We start from the raw sequence: 14,734 nt of genomic DNA, 5'->3' as shown, positions 1-14,734 counted from the left end.
GTTACATAGTCCGTCCCATCTCATAATGTGTGGCTGTATAGATCTTAATATTCTAGATCTTGTCATTCTATCATAAAGGCACCAAGGCTTTCTGTTTCTAGCTAATCGTTCCATAAAAGGCAATGAACTCCATCTGACCCTTTTTCCATCATGATTTACCCATCTCACTCCTTTTGAATCATATTTTCCTGTAAATGAAAGGGGCTCCAGGTAATTCCCATGCCTGGGATGATACCGTGGAGGAGTCCACCATCCGTCCTTAATCAAGTACTGTACAACTTCCCAGTCTCTTTTAGTGGGAATTGCCAGTGCTGCTAACTCTTTTTCCCTGGAATCCTGATGACTCGAGTGGGGATTGTCTATGAGTTGTTGAATGTTTACCTGTAATATTTTTTCACTTTGAGTGGTGGGCTCATTTATCATGAGCTCTGCTTGCTCAATGTCATCTAGTAATTTTTTTTATACTCTTGGGAGATTTTTTTAACTCTTGCTTGAAGGCTTTGGCCAACGGGGGTATTGCAATGTTTCATTATTATCAGGAACATCGAGAGGCTGTTTAGGGCCTGGCAGTGTGCCCAAGGAAGAGATAGTGATAGCACAGAGAAAGAACAGTGCTCCAGTCATTCATTTTGAGGGACAGCGTCTTCTTGGAAGTCCCCCATCAGGAAGCATCACACGAGCTGATTGCCAAGGAACCTCTGGAGGGCTATCCCCGTGGGGCTCGACCCCCTCCTTTCCTGGCGACCACCAGATCAATGGCATTTGTCACACAGGCGACAGCGCCGTGGGTGTGGCACTTGTGGAATATTCCTTTACTGTGAATGGCTTAATAAAAAGCTAAATGGCCAATAGCTAGGCAGGAGGCAAAGCAGGAACTTCTGGACAGAGAGCTCTGGGAAGAAGAAAGGAGGAGTCTCCAGCCAGATGTTGAGAAAGCAGGATGGGCAGTACCGAGTAAAGGCAACCAAGCCATGTAAACAATTCAGATTAAAAGATACGGGTTAATTTAAATTATAAGAGCTAATGGGACAAGCCTAAGCTAAAGCCAAAATCTCATGATTAAGAAGTCTCTGTGGTCATTACTTGGGAGCTGGTGGCCCTGTTGAAAAAGTCCAACTACAAATAGCACCCAATGCGCCTGTAATCCCAGGACTCAGGAGGCAGAGGCAGGCAGATCTCAGCGAGTTCCAGGACAGCCCGGGCTGCACAGAGAAACCCTGTTTCGAATAAAAACCAAAACCAAAACAAAAGAACCAGAACTGTGTCCACACATGCAAACACTATATGCACTATTATTTAAATTCCTACAACTTTATAAGGTAGTTACTGTTATTATTCCTATATTTAGAGACGATTTGGGTACCTTGCCTACAGTTACTGTCACTAGCAGCCATAAGACAAATCAACTTCAGAACATCAACTAACCCCTATGCCTATCTGGGATCATTAGCTATACTCATAGGCACACATACACCTGTATCTTACCTAAGAGCACCAATAAGGCCTCAGCAATGATGAAGATGTTCTCTTGGTTCCCTTGAATAAGGTGGTCACTAGCCTCTTGTTTTGAACACTTGAAATAACCTACCATGTTAATTGACATTTATGTAGCTACATGTGGCTAAACCCGCCACACTAGACAGAATAACTCACTACTCTACAGGCATAGCACACAACCTAGACAACAGAGGCACATATGCAGTTAGTAGTAGACCTCAGTAAAGTTCCAAGTTGCCTGACACCATCTAGAGCTCTTCAAGTGTTGGAAACAGTGGTTTGTGATGGAAGCCAAAATGTTTGACCCTCAAAACCAGCTCCCAAGAGAACAAATTTGGTTTGACAGGTAACAAGGAGCCACTATTGACATCTGCACCAGAGACTGACTGATGACAGTGGTATATGAAATTGAGGAAGGATGAACATACAGGTTTGACAACCTGAATGAAAGGGGAGGTGGGAAGGAAAAGCATGCACCAATATCTATTTGCTGCATTGGTCTCAACCTCCACAGGGCAGATGCTTGATAAATCAAACTGCAAATTTCGAATGGAGCTTCCCTGGAGGTAATAGTGACTGACCCTCTCATAGAAGAAGAAACTTAGCTGTAACTTTTGAGGCCCAAAGAAGATCTGGGAGCAAAATTTGTAACCAGAAAAAAAAAAAAAAAAACAGAAAAAAGAAAATTGCAAAAATATAATTATGCAAAAACACAATATAAGAAACATTTAATTGTTAGATTTAGTACATATAAAAACTCCCTTTAATTTGGATTTTCATGTTAGATTTTCCCACTTGGTAAAAATTTCCAAGAGTAGTTGTTGAGTGAACATACTCAACTTTAAAAATTTGCTTGCTGTGTGTATCTGTGTTTTTGTATGTATATGTGTATCTCTGGGTGTGGCCATAGTTCCTTTTCATTGTTTCTAACTTATTTTTCAAATTAGTATACAAAGTATTGCTTCATTATGGCATTCTCAACAAAATCTGTTTTCTTGATTTTTCTATTTCCCTTTTCTTCGCCTAAGGACTTAGTCTTTTGTTTGTTTGTTTGTTTGTTTGTTTTTGATAAAGGGTTTCTCTGTGTAGCTCTGGCTGTCCTGGGACTAGCTCTGTAGACCAGGCTGGCCTCAAACTCATAGAGCACTGCCTGCCTCTGCTTCCGAAGTGCTGAGATTAAAGGTGTGTGCCTGGCAATTTATTTTATTTATTTTATTTTTATTTATTTGAGACAAGGTTTCTCTGTAACAGCCCTGGCAGTCCTAGACCTAACTGTAGACCAGGCTGGTCTTGAACTCACGGAGATCCACCTGCCTCTGCCTTCTGAGTGCTAGGATTAAAGGCGTGAGCCACCGCTGCTCAACTCAAGACTCATTTTTCTTTCTTTCCTTCCTTCCTTCCTTCCTTCCTTCCTTCCTTCCTTCCTTCCTTCCTTCCGTCCTCCCTCCCTCCCTCCCTCTCTCCCTGCCTCCCTCCTTCCCTCCCTCCCTCCTTCTCTCTCTCTCTTTCTTTTTTTTTTTTTTTTTTTTGGTTTTTCAAGACAGGGTTTCTCCGTGTAGCTTTGGTGCCTGTCCTGGATCTCACTCTGTAGACCAGGCTGGCATCAAACTCAGAAATCCACCTGGCTCTGCCTCCCGAGTGCTTGGATTAAAGGCATGTGCCACCACCACCCAGCTACAGGACTCATTCTTCTTTTTTTAAAACATAAAATCATTATAATTCAAAAGTCCAGTGTTATTTGAAACTGGAAAATATTTTTTCTGTAGAAAATAGTAAAAAAAGATAACATTTCCCAATAAGCCCCTTTAAGCCAAATAATAGCTGAATTATACATATAAATATTGATTAGATTCTGGGATACAGAAGAAACCTATCTTCATCTGTTCAGAGAGCTATATTTTACTTAAGTTGTGTAAGTGAGATTCCTATTTATCTTCCCCTTCACTGTTTGATTTACGGCAGACATTTTTCTATAGGCTAATCCATAATCTAAAAAGATTTTAGCCTCCCCTCCTGAAAGTAGAGCCAGCATATTCTTTCATCAGCTTGATACGGTACAAATTCTTACCCTAATAGTGAAATGTTTCACTAAAGCATGCCCAGTGATTGGGCAAAACCAAAACTTACTATAAGCCACAGTCATCCTAGGGTCCCCCTTGCTAGGTAGCCTCCCTGGATCTGTGGGTTGCAGTCTGATTGTCCTTTGCTTTATATCTAGAATCCACTTATGGGTGAGAACATACCATGTTTGTCCTTCTGGGTCTGGGTCACCTCACTCAGGATGGTATTTTCAAGTTCCATCCATTTGCCTGCAAATTTCATGATGGCAGGACTCTTTTTTTTTTTTTTTTTTTTTCCAGAGCTGAGGACTGAACCCAGGGCCTTGTGCTTGCTAGGCAAGTGCTCTACCACTGAGCTAAATCCCCAACCCCACAGGACTCATTCTTAGTCAACAACAAAATGTCTGTAAATGGCAGATAAGGAGGTCAATATATGGAGGGGGTACAATCTCCCCTGTCACGGGAGAAGAATGGTTGAGGCAAGAATATGAAAATAAGCTCAGTGCTGGGCATGGTAGCCTACTCCTTTAATCAGACGGATCTCTGTGAGTTCAAGGCCAGCCTGGTCTACAGAGTGCGATCCAGGACAGCCAGGGCTACACAGAGAAACCCTGTCTCAAAATCCAAACCAAAACAAAACACAAAAACAAAAAAGAAATAAACTTAATTTTATTTACTGAAATCAGCCTTCAAGTAGAAACAGTATTTAGTATAGCCTTTACACATTTCAAGAAAAGAGCACATACCAAATGCTGAATTTCCTCAGTATAGGTTAAGATGAAATAAATGAAATTTTCTATTTCTTCTTTTTTTTTTTTTTTGTGGAGCTGAGGATCGAACCCAGGGCTCTACCACTGATCTAAATCCCCAACCCCTGTATTTCTTCTTTGTGGGGGTGATTTTGAGACAGTGTTTCATGTAGCTCAGGCCTGGTGGTTTGTATTTCTCTCTTTCCCTCCTTTTTCTTTTCCATTTTGTTTTCTATTCTTTTTTGGTGTTTGGAGACAGGGTTTCTCTGTCACCCTGCTATCCTGGAACCAGCTCTGTAAACCAGGCTGGCTTCCACCTGAAAGATCCTCCTACGTCTGCCCCTCAAGTGCTGGGATTAAAGCCATACACTACCACACCTGGTTTATGGTGGTTTGTATTTCTTTTCTTTTTTTCTTGGTTTTTCTAGACAGGCACCACCACCATCCAACAGTATTTTGTATGATTTAGTAAATATCTTACATAACTTAAACCAGGAATTCAGAATCTTTCTCAATGAGACATACTGACTATATGATGTTTCTTTGGGGGAGAAAAAAAACCATGGGGTCACATGTATTCCTTAATGTTTAGAGCAGTTTTACCATGTGCATGTACTGGGGATTAAGCATTACTCCCGGGAGACACCCACACATTGTTTCTCTCTTTGGGAGTCGATGCAGGTAAACATGATGGGGGAGGGTTCTTGGAACTTCCACTTGTATTTCACCTGGGGCTCAGCCGACCATAAGGATTCTGTCCCATGAGAAACACAGGGTGAAGACATGGAAAGGTTTGCTTTTCTGCCTTTGTTCCACATTCTCACTAGCTGTAACACGATAGGCATGCGCTGTCCTGTCCTACCCAGGCAGCAGGTATTCTGGGACAGAAGCTCAGGGTGATCAGCAAGAAACCTTATCCTTAAAGTTTGAGGCTCAAAGTCCTTTACTGCAATTGCTGACAGGCTGCAGTTATCCTGACATTCTGTTGCTCATATGAACTTAATCATTCCCAAAGCCCTGAAATTGCTCACAGACAACATGAAGGTAAGTTTCTGATCACCTCTGAAGCATTTGATAGCTATTAAAATAAGTTGTTCGGCATGTAAATCATTAGCACTGAGAAAAATGGCAAGTAGTGTAGTTTGTAACTGAAGTTTTGTTTTTCCTACTCAATTGGCATGGCGAAGGCAAAGTAGGGGTCAGAATTCCTCAGTGGTTCCAAGTGAACTTTAGACACTGACAGATTGGAGTTCGAATTCAGAGCCTATCTCAATCTCTTACCCACAGCGTGCTCTTGGGCAAATTATTAAACCTCTCAGGTGCCCGGCTAAATTTGGAGTTAGTCTATCTGAAAGGGGTTTCAGTGGGGCTAAATGTAGTGAGTATAAAGAGCACCCAGCACTGAGTGGTGCACAGCTCAGTACGAGGTAACTCATTGTAACAGTAAGGTTCTAACAGACAGTTTGAATCCTTGAAAGTTCCCTAGCTCTGTTATTCTGCATGCTCCCTTCTGGATGGACACTGTCCCTCCTCCGAGTGGGGTGGAGTAAGCTTGGCACAGGTCCACCTTGGGCTCTGAAGAGAATGCTCTCTGCAGATAATAGGAATCTACCCTCATTGATAGGCATGTCAGATGGGTTATGAGAATCAGTCAAAACAGATTCTAGTTCAGTATTGGAGTAAATTGAAAGTTATTCTAAACCGTAACTGTCTGATAAATAGTCAGGACATCCAAAGCGACCACTTCATGGAAAACTATTCTGGACTTTTGTAATTAGAGAAGAAATTGATTTAAGTGCTTCCATTTGAGAAAGAACTATATGTATGTTCCCTGTAAGTTTTAATCACAATGGTATCACTTGATATGTGTCATCAGTATATCTATGCCTGATTCTTTTTTGTATCTCCAGTGTCTCAAGTAGTATCTTATATATATATATATACACACACACATGAACTTCCACTCAAACAAGGAAGTAAACAGCTAACATTGTGCTCCATAGCCACTTTCTGGAAAACACTGGAGAAGAGAGACACATATTGCTTGTGACCCAGGTGACTGCAATCTAGAAGAGAGGTTATAATAATAAACACTTATATAGAATTGCTGCTGAGTAGTGTGAGAAGGCCCTGCAGGGTTGGTGGGTGGAGTAAACAGGGATGAAAATGAAGGCGCCTAACTCTTTGTCTTACTTAGGTGACATTCTGCAGACTTTGGACTCATCAGTGGTGTTTCATTCTGTTTAATGTCATACTGTTTCATGCCTTGCTCTTTGGAGCTGACTTTGTGGAAGAATATTCTTTACGGTCTTTGCCTCATGTCGATAACAAAATTCTTGAAATTAAGAACAAGGTAAGAAAACTGAACATGGAATCTGTAAGAAGCAATCCTTCCAAGTATTATGTTCTGAGCCAGCCAGAGGCATGTAATGGGAAGAGCATCTTTCTGCTCTCTCTTATCTTCAGTAGTCTAGGGAACAAGACTGGAGCTCGTCAGGAAAACCTGGGGTAGTGTGACCAGTGTCCAAGGATATCCAATTCTCACACTGTTTGCTCTGGGAATGCCAGCTCTGGTAACTACCCAGGAAGAAATAGATACAGAGTCTCGGAAAAATAATGATATCATTGAAGGGATCTTCTTGGACAGCTCTGAAAACCAAACCCTGAAGGTCATCTCAGTGACTCAGTGGCTGTGACCTTCTGTCCTAATGCCCTGTTCATCCTCAAAGTTGATGAAGGAATGTTTGTCAATCCACCAGGCTTGGTAGACTATCTCCTCAGTCTAAAAGAACACTTGGAAGGTATCTATGTAGGAAGGGTTATTCACCAGGCTATACCTAACAGAGACCCCCACAGCCAAGAATTTGTCCCTCTTAGTGAGTACCCAGAAAAATCTTACCCAGACCACTGCGTGGTGAGGCCTTTATAATGTCCCAAGATGTGGCTCAGATGGTGTATGTGGTATTGAATGAAGCACCTATAATGGTACCTGCTGATGTATTTGTAGGGATCTGTGCTAAGTTGGTTGGCCTTATACCCATCCATAGCTCAACGTTTTCTGGGGAAAGACACATTGCGTATAACAGATGTTGCTACAAGTTCATCTTTACATCTTCAGAAGCTACGGATGCTGAAACATCCCTGGCATGGAGAGAAATGAATGATGGGAAAGAGTGTTCACTATTTGAGACTTACTATGGGCTCATTTCCTGCAAACTTCTGACATACCTCGACAGATGTTTTCATGTGAGGACTGTGCAAGGCAGTGTTACGCACTTTGGTTAATAGTATTCACTTGCTTTCCTTTTAAGTCTCTTGTTTTTAAATTGCTGTTGGTCCATTATAGAAAGCAACTTTGGGGTTGGGGATTTAGCTCAGTGGTAGAGTGCTTGCCTAGCAAACGCAAGGCCCTGGGTTTGGTCCTCAGCCCTGGGGGAAAAAGAAAGAAAGCAACTTTATGTCTCTGAGTCATGTAGCAATCTGAATCTTTATTCATACCTAGCAAAACCACAAAATGTTCTTAGTGCTCTGATGTACCCAATCTTGACACCTTGTTTTTGATGTTTTAAGACATTTAGATTAGTATGGTGTGATTCTTTTTAAAATAAAATCTTTCAGAAAAAAAGAGGTAGTGGTGGCACATGCCTTTTATCCCAGCATGAGGAGGCAGAGGCAGGAGGACCTCCATGAGTTTGAGGTTAGCCTATTCTACAGACTGAGTTCCAGACAGGCTCCAAAGCTACACAGAGAAACTCTGTCTTGAGAAAAAAAGGGAGAGAACATTACATTTCATTATAACATATATTGTGTAATAGAGTGTTACATATTTTAAGATTTTTTACATGTGTTTATTTTGTGTGTGTGTGCATGTGTGTGTGTGTGCGTGTGTGTCACAGGGCATTATATGATTATATGGAGGTCAAAGAACAAGAGGAGTCAGTTCTCTCCTTCCAACCTGTGCATTCTAGGAACGGAACTCAAATCATTAGACTTGGCAGTAATTACCCATTGAGCCATCTCACTGGTCCTTACAAGTAATAAATAGGTATACATTCTGGAATGCCTAAATCCATTTATTTAACATATGTTTCCTTACATATTTTTTGTGGTTAAAAACTTTAAAATGTATGCTCCCAGCAGTTTATATGTATATATATTTCTTTCTATCTATCTATCTATCTATCTATCTATCTATCTATCTATCTATCATCTATCTATCATCTATCCATCCATCCATCCATCCATCCATCCATCCATCCATCATTGTGAAGTATAATAGATTTCCTGAACTTACTTCTATCAAACTGACATTGTTTGGTCCTTTGACTAACAGCCCTCTGAATCTAGAAACCATCATTATACTGAGTTTGGCATTTTTACACTGCATATGTGAATGAAAATATGGCTATTTGTCTTTTGTGTTTGGCCTGTTTCACTTACCATGGTGTCCTCTTCCTCCTCCATGTTTGTGTAAATGATAGTCTTTGTTTTTTTTAAGAAAATGTAATTCTTGATTGATTCTTTGGGGATTTCACATCATGCACCCAATCCTGCTCACCTCCCAGTCCCTCATTACCTGCAGCATTCCCCCAAAAGAACCCCCCTCAAAAGTCAACTAAAAAACAAAACAAAAACCACCTGGCTCCTCTGTCTTTCCAACACCTCTTCCTTCCTCCTAGTGGTACTGGGTGCTCTGGTGTGTCACACAGACACCCTTTGTCCACTCAGCCCCACCCACAGAATGTTCATTGCAATGAGTCATTGGTCCAGTTCAAGGGTTCTGGCACACCATCTTCACTGGATCCTCACCGAAATGCCTTTCAGACATCCTGCTGTTGCGCCAAGTCATTGGAGAGTAGGTGGTTATCTTGGGACCAGTCCCTTCACAGCAGGTCATAGATGGCCCTGGTGACAGTACAGGTCACTCAGATGAGTATGGCCTTGGTGGCAGCCCTCAAACACCAACATGGTCTCAAGTGACTGTCTAGACCCCAGACATCCACACAGTCCTTGATGATAATAGGAGACTCAGACATCAAGTTAGACCCTGGCTACAGTAGGGCCATGGGCCCAGTTATGGTCCTAGAGTCCTAGGCAGCAGCCCAGGCCTGGGCAACATCATGGCCCAGTGGTGGCAGTGCAGGCCACCCAGATCATGACCCCTGTGGTGGCACAGCCTTCAGATAACAACATGGCCACAGGTTGCAGCCTAGATCTCCGGCATCCTTGTGGCCTTTGGTGTTACCATGGGCCATGGACATCAACACAGACCCAGACATGGTCATCATCAACAGCCTGGGCTTGAATATCATCATGGCCCCAGGGGTAGTTTTTCCTTAAGGAGAAATTGTATTTCCATGTGACAGCCATCCATATTTCCTTGTTTTAATAGTGTGTGCATGCACACATATACACACCAGGGAACAGTTGGGCAGATCTGTGGTTTTAGAGACCATACTTAGGTCTTTAGGCTTGGCAGCAGATGCCTTCACCCACTGAGCTATCCCACCAGCCCTGATTACATTTTCTTTATCTGTTCATCAACAGATGGACACTTAGGCTGGGTACAGATTCTGACTATTGTGAATAATGCTGCAATGGTTGTAGTAGTGTAAATATCCTGATTTTATGTCCTTTGAGAACATATTCAAAGGGAGACTTCTGGACACACCCTATCCTCACTTTCATTTTTGAGGAACTGCTACATTGTTTTCCATGATGGCTATCCCATGTACATTCATCCCAGAGATGTGAAGGGCCCCTTTCCTCCCCATCCCCATCATTGCTCACCTTTTGCTCTTGTACATTCGCTCATCTAATAAGTAGAAGGCAGTCTCTCACTGTAGAGCTAATTTGCATTTTCCTGATGGTTAGTAATGGTAACTATTTCTTCACTTACCTTGGCCATTTGTGACTTTTGTTTTTGTGGATGTTTTTTTGAGGTGGGGTCATTCTAGGTTGCCCAGGCTGATCTTGAATTCCTGGGCCCAACCACCTCTGCCTCTGAGTAGCTGGGACTACCAGATCACATCACTGTGCCCAGCTCCATTGGCCGTTTGCACATCTTCTCTTGAGAAATATCAAATTTAAGTTTTTTTTTTTCTTTTGCTTAGTTTTGAATTGTTTCTTGCTGGGTAGGTAGTAGTAACACATGTCTTTAAATCCCAGCACTTGGGAGACAGAGGCAGGCAGATCTCTGAGTTTGAGGCCAGACTGGTCTACAGAGTGAGTTCCAGGACAGCCAGGGCTACACAGAGAAACCCTGTATTCAAAACAAAACAAAACAAAACAAAAATCAGTTTCTTGCTATTGAATTCCACATATTTCCCCCATTTTTAATTTTAATTTTTTTTTTTTTTTTTTTTTTTTTTTTGCCAGAGCTGAGGACTGAACCCAGGGTCTTACGCTAGCTAGGCAAGCACTCTACCAGTGAGCTAAATCCCCAACCCCTTTTTCTTATTATTTTGATCATTAATCTCTTACTAGATGATGGGGATACTTTCCCCCAGTCTACAGGTCATTTCATCATGTTGATTCTTTTGCTATACAGCTTTTGACTCTGACATGGTCTCATCTGCATGTCTGTACTTTGTGAGTCATATCAAAGCACCTCTACCCAAATCAGTGCTGTCAGGTTTTCCACTTCATTTTTTTCTGGTAGTTTGACATTTCCAATCTATGTTTAAGGCTTTACTTTGTTGTGCCATCATTTTTGTACGTGCTGTGGGTTAAAAGTCTAGTCTCATTCTTCCACGTGTAGATACTGCTTTTCCGCCACTGTTTACTCAGGATAATGTACTCCAGCATTGTGTTCTTGGCATCTTTCTTGGATACTGATCGTAAACTTTAAAATTTATTTCTGAGCACTCATGTGTCTTTTTATGGCAGTTCCATGTTGTGCTGATCACTGTTGTAGAATATTACTTTAAGGTGTGTTATTTTTGTTTTTGTTGCATTTGTGTAACTCTGTGAAGCTGTTACTGTGCCTGTCTAAAACACCTGATGGTCTAATAAAGAACTGAACGGTCAATAGCAAGGCAGGAGGAAGAACAGGCAGGGCTGGCAGGCAGAGAGAATATACAGAAGGAGAAATCTTAGAGGATAAAAGAAGTAGCCAGAGAAGGAGGAGGCCATTAGGGGCCAGCCACCCAGCCACCCAGCCAGCCAGCCACCCAGCCAGACACAGAGTAAGAGTGAAAGTAAGATTACAGAAGTAAGAAAAGGAAAAAGCCCAGAGGCAAAAGGTAGCTGGGATAAGTTAAAGTTAAGAAAGGCAGGCATGATTTCATAACTGGTTACTACAGCTAGCACAGTGGAGACCCTGGCAGCAAAAGTAGCCACCACAGTTAGTTAATCTTTCATCCTATTGGGCATGACAAATTTAAATCAATAGTTATATACATTTCGATTGGCTTTATACATTTACAGACTCAAGTTCCATTTGCTTTTGGGATACCACCTTACAAGGACTCTAATTTGCAGTTAGGCTCATTAAGGAAGGGAATGGCTCAGTTGCCTTTAGCCTACTGGCTATGGATGTGTTAAGACTTCTGTTGGTCTTTTCTGTGTGGAACACACAGATTGCAAGCCCAGCACCACTTAGAGATCTTTGGCAACAGTTAACTCTGCAGCTCTCACACAATTGAGCCTGTATGATAATGAGTACTCAGAGACAGGTAATGCCTAGGCGGGGGGGGCGCTCACCAACCTAAGGCAGAATGCCTGTGTGGCCTGGACAGGTGTCTCCATGATGGGTAAGGAGACCTGCTGACGTCCCACACAACCTAAGTCAGAAGCTCATTTTTTTGTAAAGGGGGGGGACCTATAGGTCCCTGCCCCCCCCCCTTTTGGGTAATTAATTGTTGCCTTGCTTGCTGACCTTGACCTTAATATCCTACCTATGCTAATTCCCTTCGAGATTCCACCTACCTGAATACTTAAGGGAAGTTCCTTGTCTGTGTATCCTGCATATTGGGCATTAACAGCTTAGATGCAAGATTGTAAAACATCAGAATCAAACTTCTGCCCTCTGGGGTTCTCCCATTGTGCTGTAAGCCTGTATTTAAGACCTCCTCCCTCCTTCAATAAACGGCATTTGGCATTCAAAAAAAAAGAAAAGAAATTATTGAAGACAGCAATGTTCTAAAACAGGAAGTGGTGATGGTGTCATGGGCCTATGAGGATGCTGGACTAAAGTCTATCAAATTGTGCAAACAGGAAAATTGTATACTATGTGAATTATCTGTCAATAAAGATCTTATAAAAAAGGGAAAATAAGAAAATAAATAAATAAATAAGATATTTAGGGTGATATTAAAAAAAAAAAAAGAAAGGCTGGCATGAAATTAGCGAAGCTAAGGCTGGACATTTATAATTAAGAATAAGCCTCCATGTGATTTATTTGGGAGCTGGGTGACAGGCCCCCCAGAAGAGTAAAAACAACCTACTACAGATCACTGTGGGTTTGGAGTGTATTTTGAAGGCAGGTAGTATGATATATCTAGCTTTGTTCTTTTTGCTTGACATTGGTGTGATTAGTTAAAGTCTTTTGTGCATCCACAATTTACAATCTGTTTTGTATTTTGGTGAGAAGTGTCATTGGGATTTTTATACATTTCTTAAATGTTGAGAAATGATTCTCACTTCAAAACACGAGTACCTGAGACTGAGAGGCACAAAAGTGACACAGTTTATTTTATGTCCTTGCCAAGTTGGGTGCCATTCTAGAACAGCTGGCAGGTGGATGGCACATCACTCTTCCTCCCTTTTGGAACAATCAAGAGGGTGCAGTCTTACATGTCATCTGGGCTGTATCATTCCTCTGTAACTTAGTCTTTCTCAACAAGACCCACATGTGAGTTCATCTCTCTGTTTTGCATCCTGCTTCTTTTAAAGCTTATTAGAAGCATGACATTGTGGGCAAGCTTGGGCACTAGTAATTTTCTACTTTGTATGTCTAGCTTAGCAGACTTTGGGGAATAGCTAGACTAGCAGGCATTCGCAGAGGTCTAGCCTTTTCTGTTCATTTGTAGCTGGCTCAAGGCACCTTTGAAAATTATCCACCAGATTTTATTTCTAACTAGACTAAATGCAAATCTACAGATTAAGTAGACCATCTGGATAACTGGATAGCAGTGTGGACATTTATGGGGTTTGCTACATAGCATAGGTTGGTCTTGAAAATGTGATCCTCCTGCCTCAGTCCTTTGAGAACTAGGATAACTGGTGTGCATCACCATATCTCCAGTACCTGGACATTTATATCTTTCACAAAGTTTGTAAAGTTTCCTAACATAGTTTCTTTAAAGTAATTGGTCTCCTTCACTATGGGGCCTCCTATAATTCAAAGAATTGGTCTCATGATACTGTCCTATAATCCCATAAGCTATCTTCAATCTTTCATTTATTGTACTTGGTTCTCCTCTGATCATACATTTTCCCACCAGTCTGACTTTGAATTCAGATTCATTCTTTTTCTGGAAGTCTGTCTCCCAAGAGCTGGAAAATGTCCTGGAATTATGTTAAGCAGTATTTCTAGGCTTTCTCCCCTTGACAATCTGATAATGTGAGAATCTGTTGAGAAATCCTAGAAGACCTTCTTGTCTTTCTCACTTTCTCCTATTTGGGCTTCTGAAATCCCAAAGCCCACCCCCAATGACACACTTCCTCCAATAAGGCCACACCTCCTAATAGTGCCACTCCCTGTGACCAAACATTCAAATATTCAAGCCTATGGGGCCATTCCTACTTAAACCACATTTCACGTCTCTTTTGATATCTGCACATCTAGTAGAATAGTCAGTTCTCCAGTTTTATAAGGTGCCTTTCACAGGGACTCGCCAGCACTTGGATCCTAGGTTGTTCTGGCTCCTGGTGGTTCTAACAGCGCTGCTCCTGTACAGCTTCTTTGGCTCTAGTGAATGCCACCAACAACTATGGACGCCTTAGTGGCCTGGGGCCCATGTTTCTGTGGCAACTCAGTTTTTAGGGCTCTTGGTAATAAGGACTCAGGGGTCAGTTCTGTTCTGAGTTTTTACAGGATTGACTTACCTGAGAGGATCCCTGATAGTGCTGAGTCTGACTACACTGTGTTCCAGGGCTCAGTTTCCCACTGAACAACTGAGGCACCTGTGACATGCAAAATGGTTCACCCTTAGGCATGGGTGCATACAGCTTTCCCATCAAGCCAAGGGCTGTAATTCTAGGGATTTCCCAGCATCAGGCCCAAGGTACAAAGACACCACTGTGAATCTGGTGCTGAGCATCCTGGTCCAGCACTGGCATGGGTCCAGAAGGAATGTGTTCAAGAGACACTGTTGTGTGACAGAACTTTTCCTGGGGAGACACAACACACACATCTACTCACCCCAAATAGGGGCCCACAACAGACCAAAGTACAGACACCATCCAGTGAGTTTTATTGAGGTC

At 42.0% G+C, this 14,734-nt stretch overlaps 1 pseudogene; it reads left to right on the top strand.

Moving 5' to 3' along the window:
- Positions 1-5,344: 5,344 nt before the first annotated feature.
- On the top strand, positions 5,345-7,591 carry LOC118581316 (annotated as a pseudogene).
- The last annotated feature ends 7,143 nt before the right edge of the window (positions 7,592-14,734 follow it).

Source organism: Onychomys torridus, chromosome 4 (assembly GCF_903995425.1).
Source record: "Onychomys torridus chromosome 4, mOncTor1.1, whole genome shotgun sequence".
NCBI lineage: Eukaryota > Metazoa > Chordata > Mammalia > Rodentia > Cricetidae > Onychomys > Onychomys torridus.
Note: the sequence above shows the minus strand (reverse complement) of the source record. Positions and strands in the feature narration are given on the sequence as shown.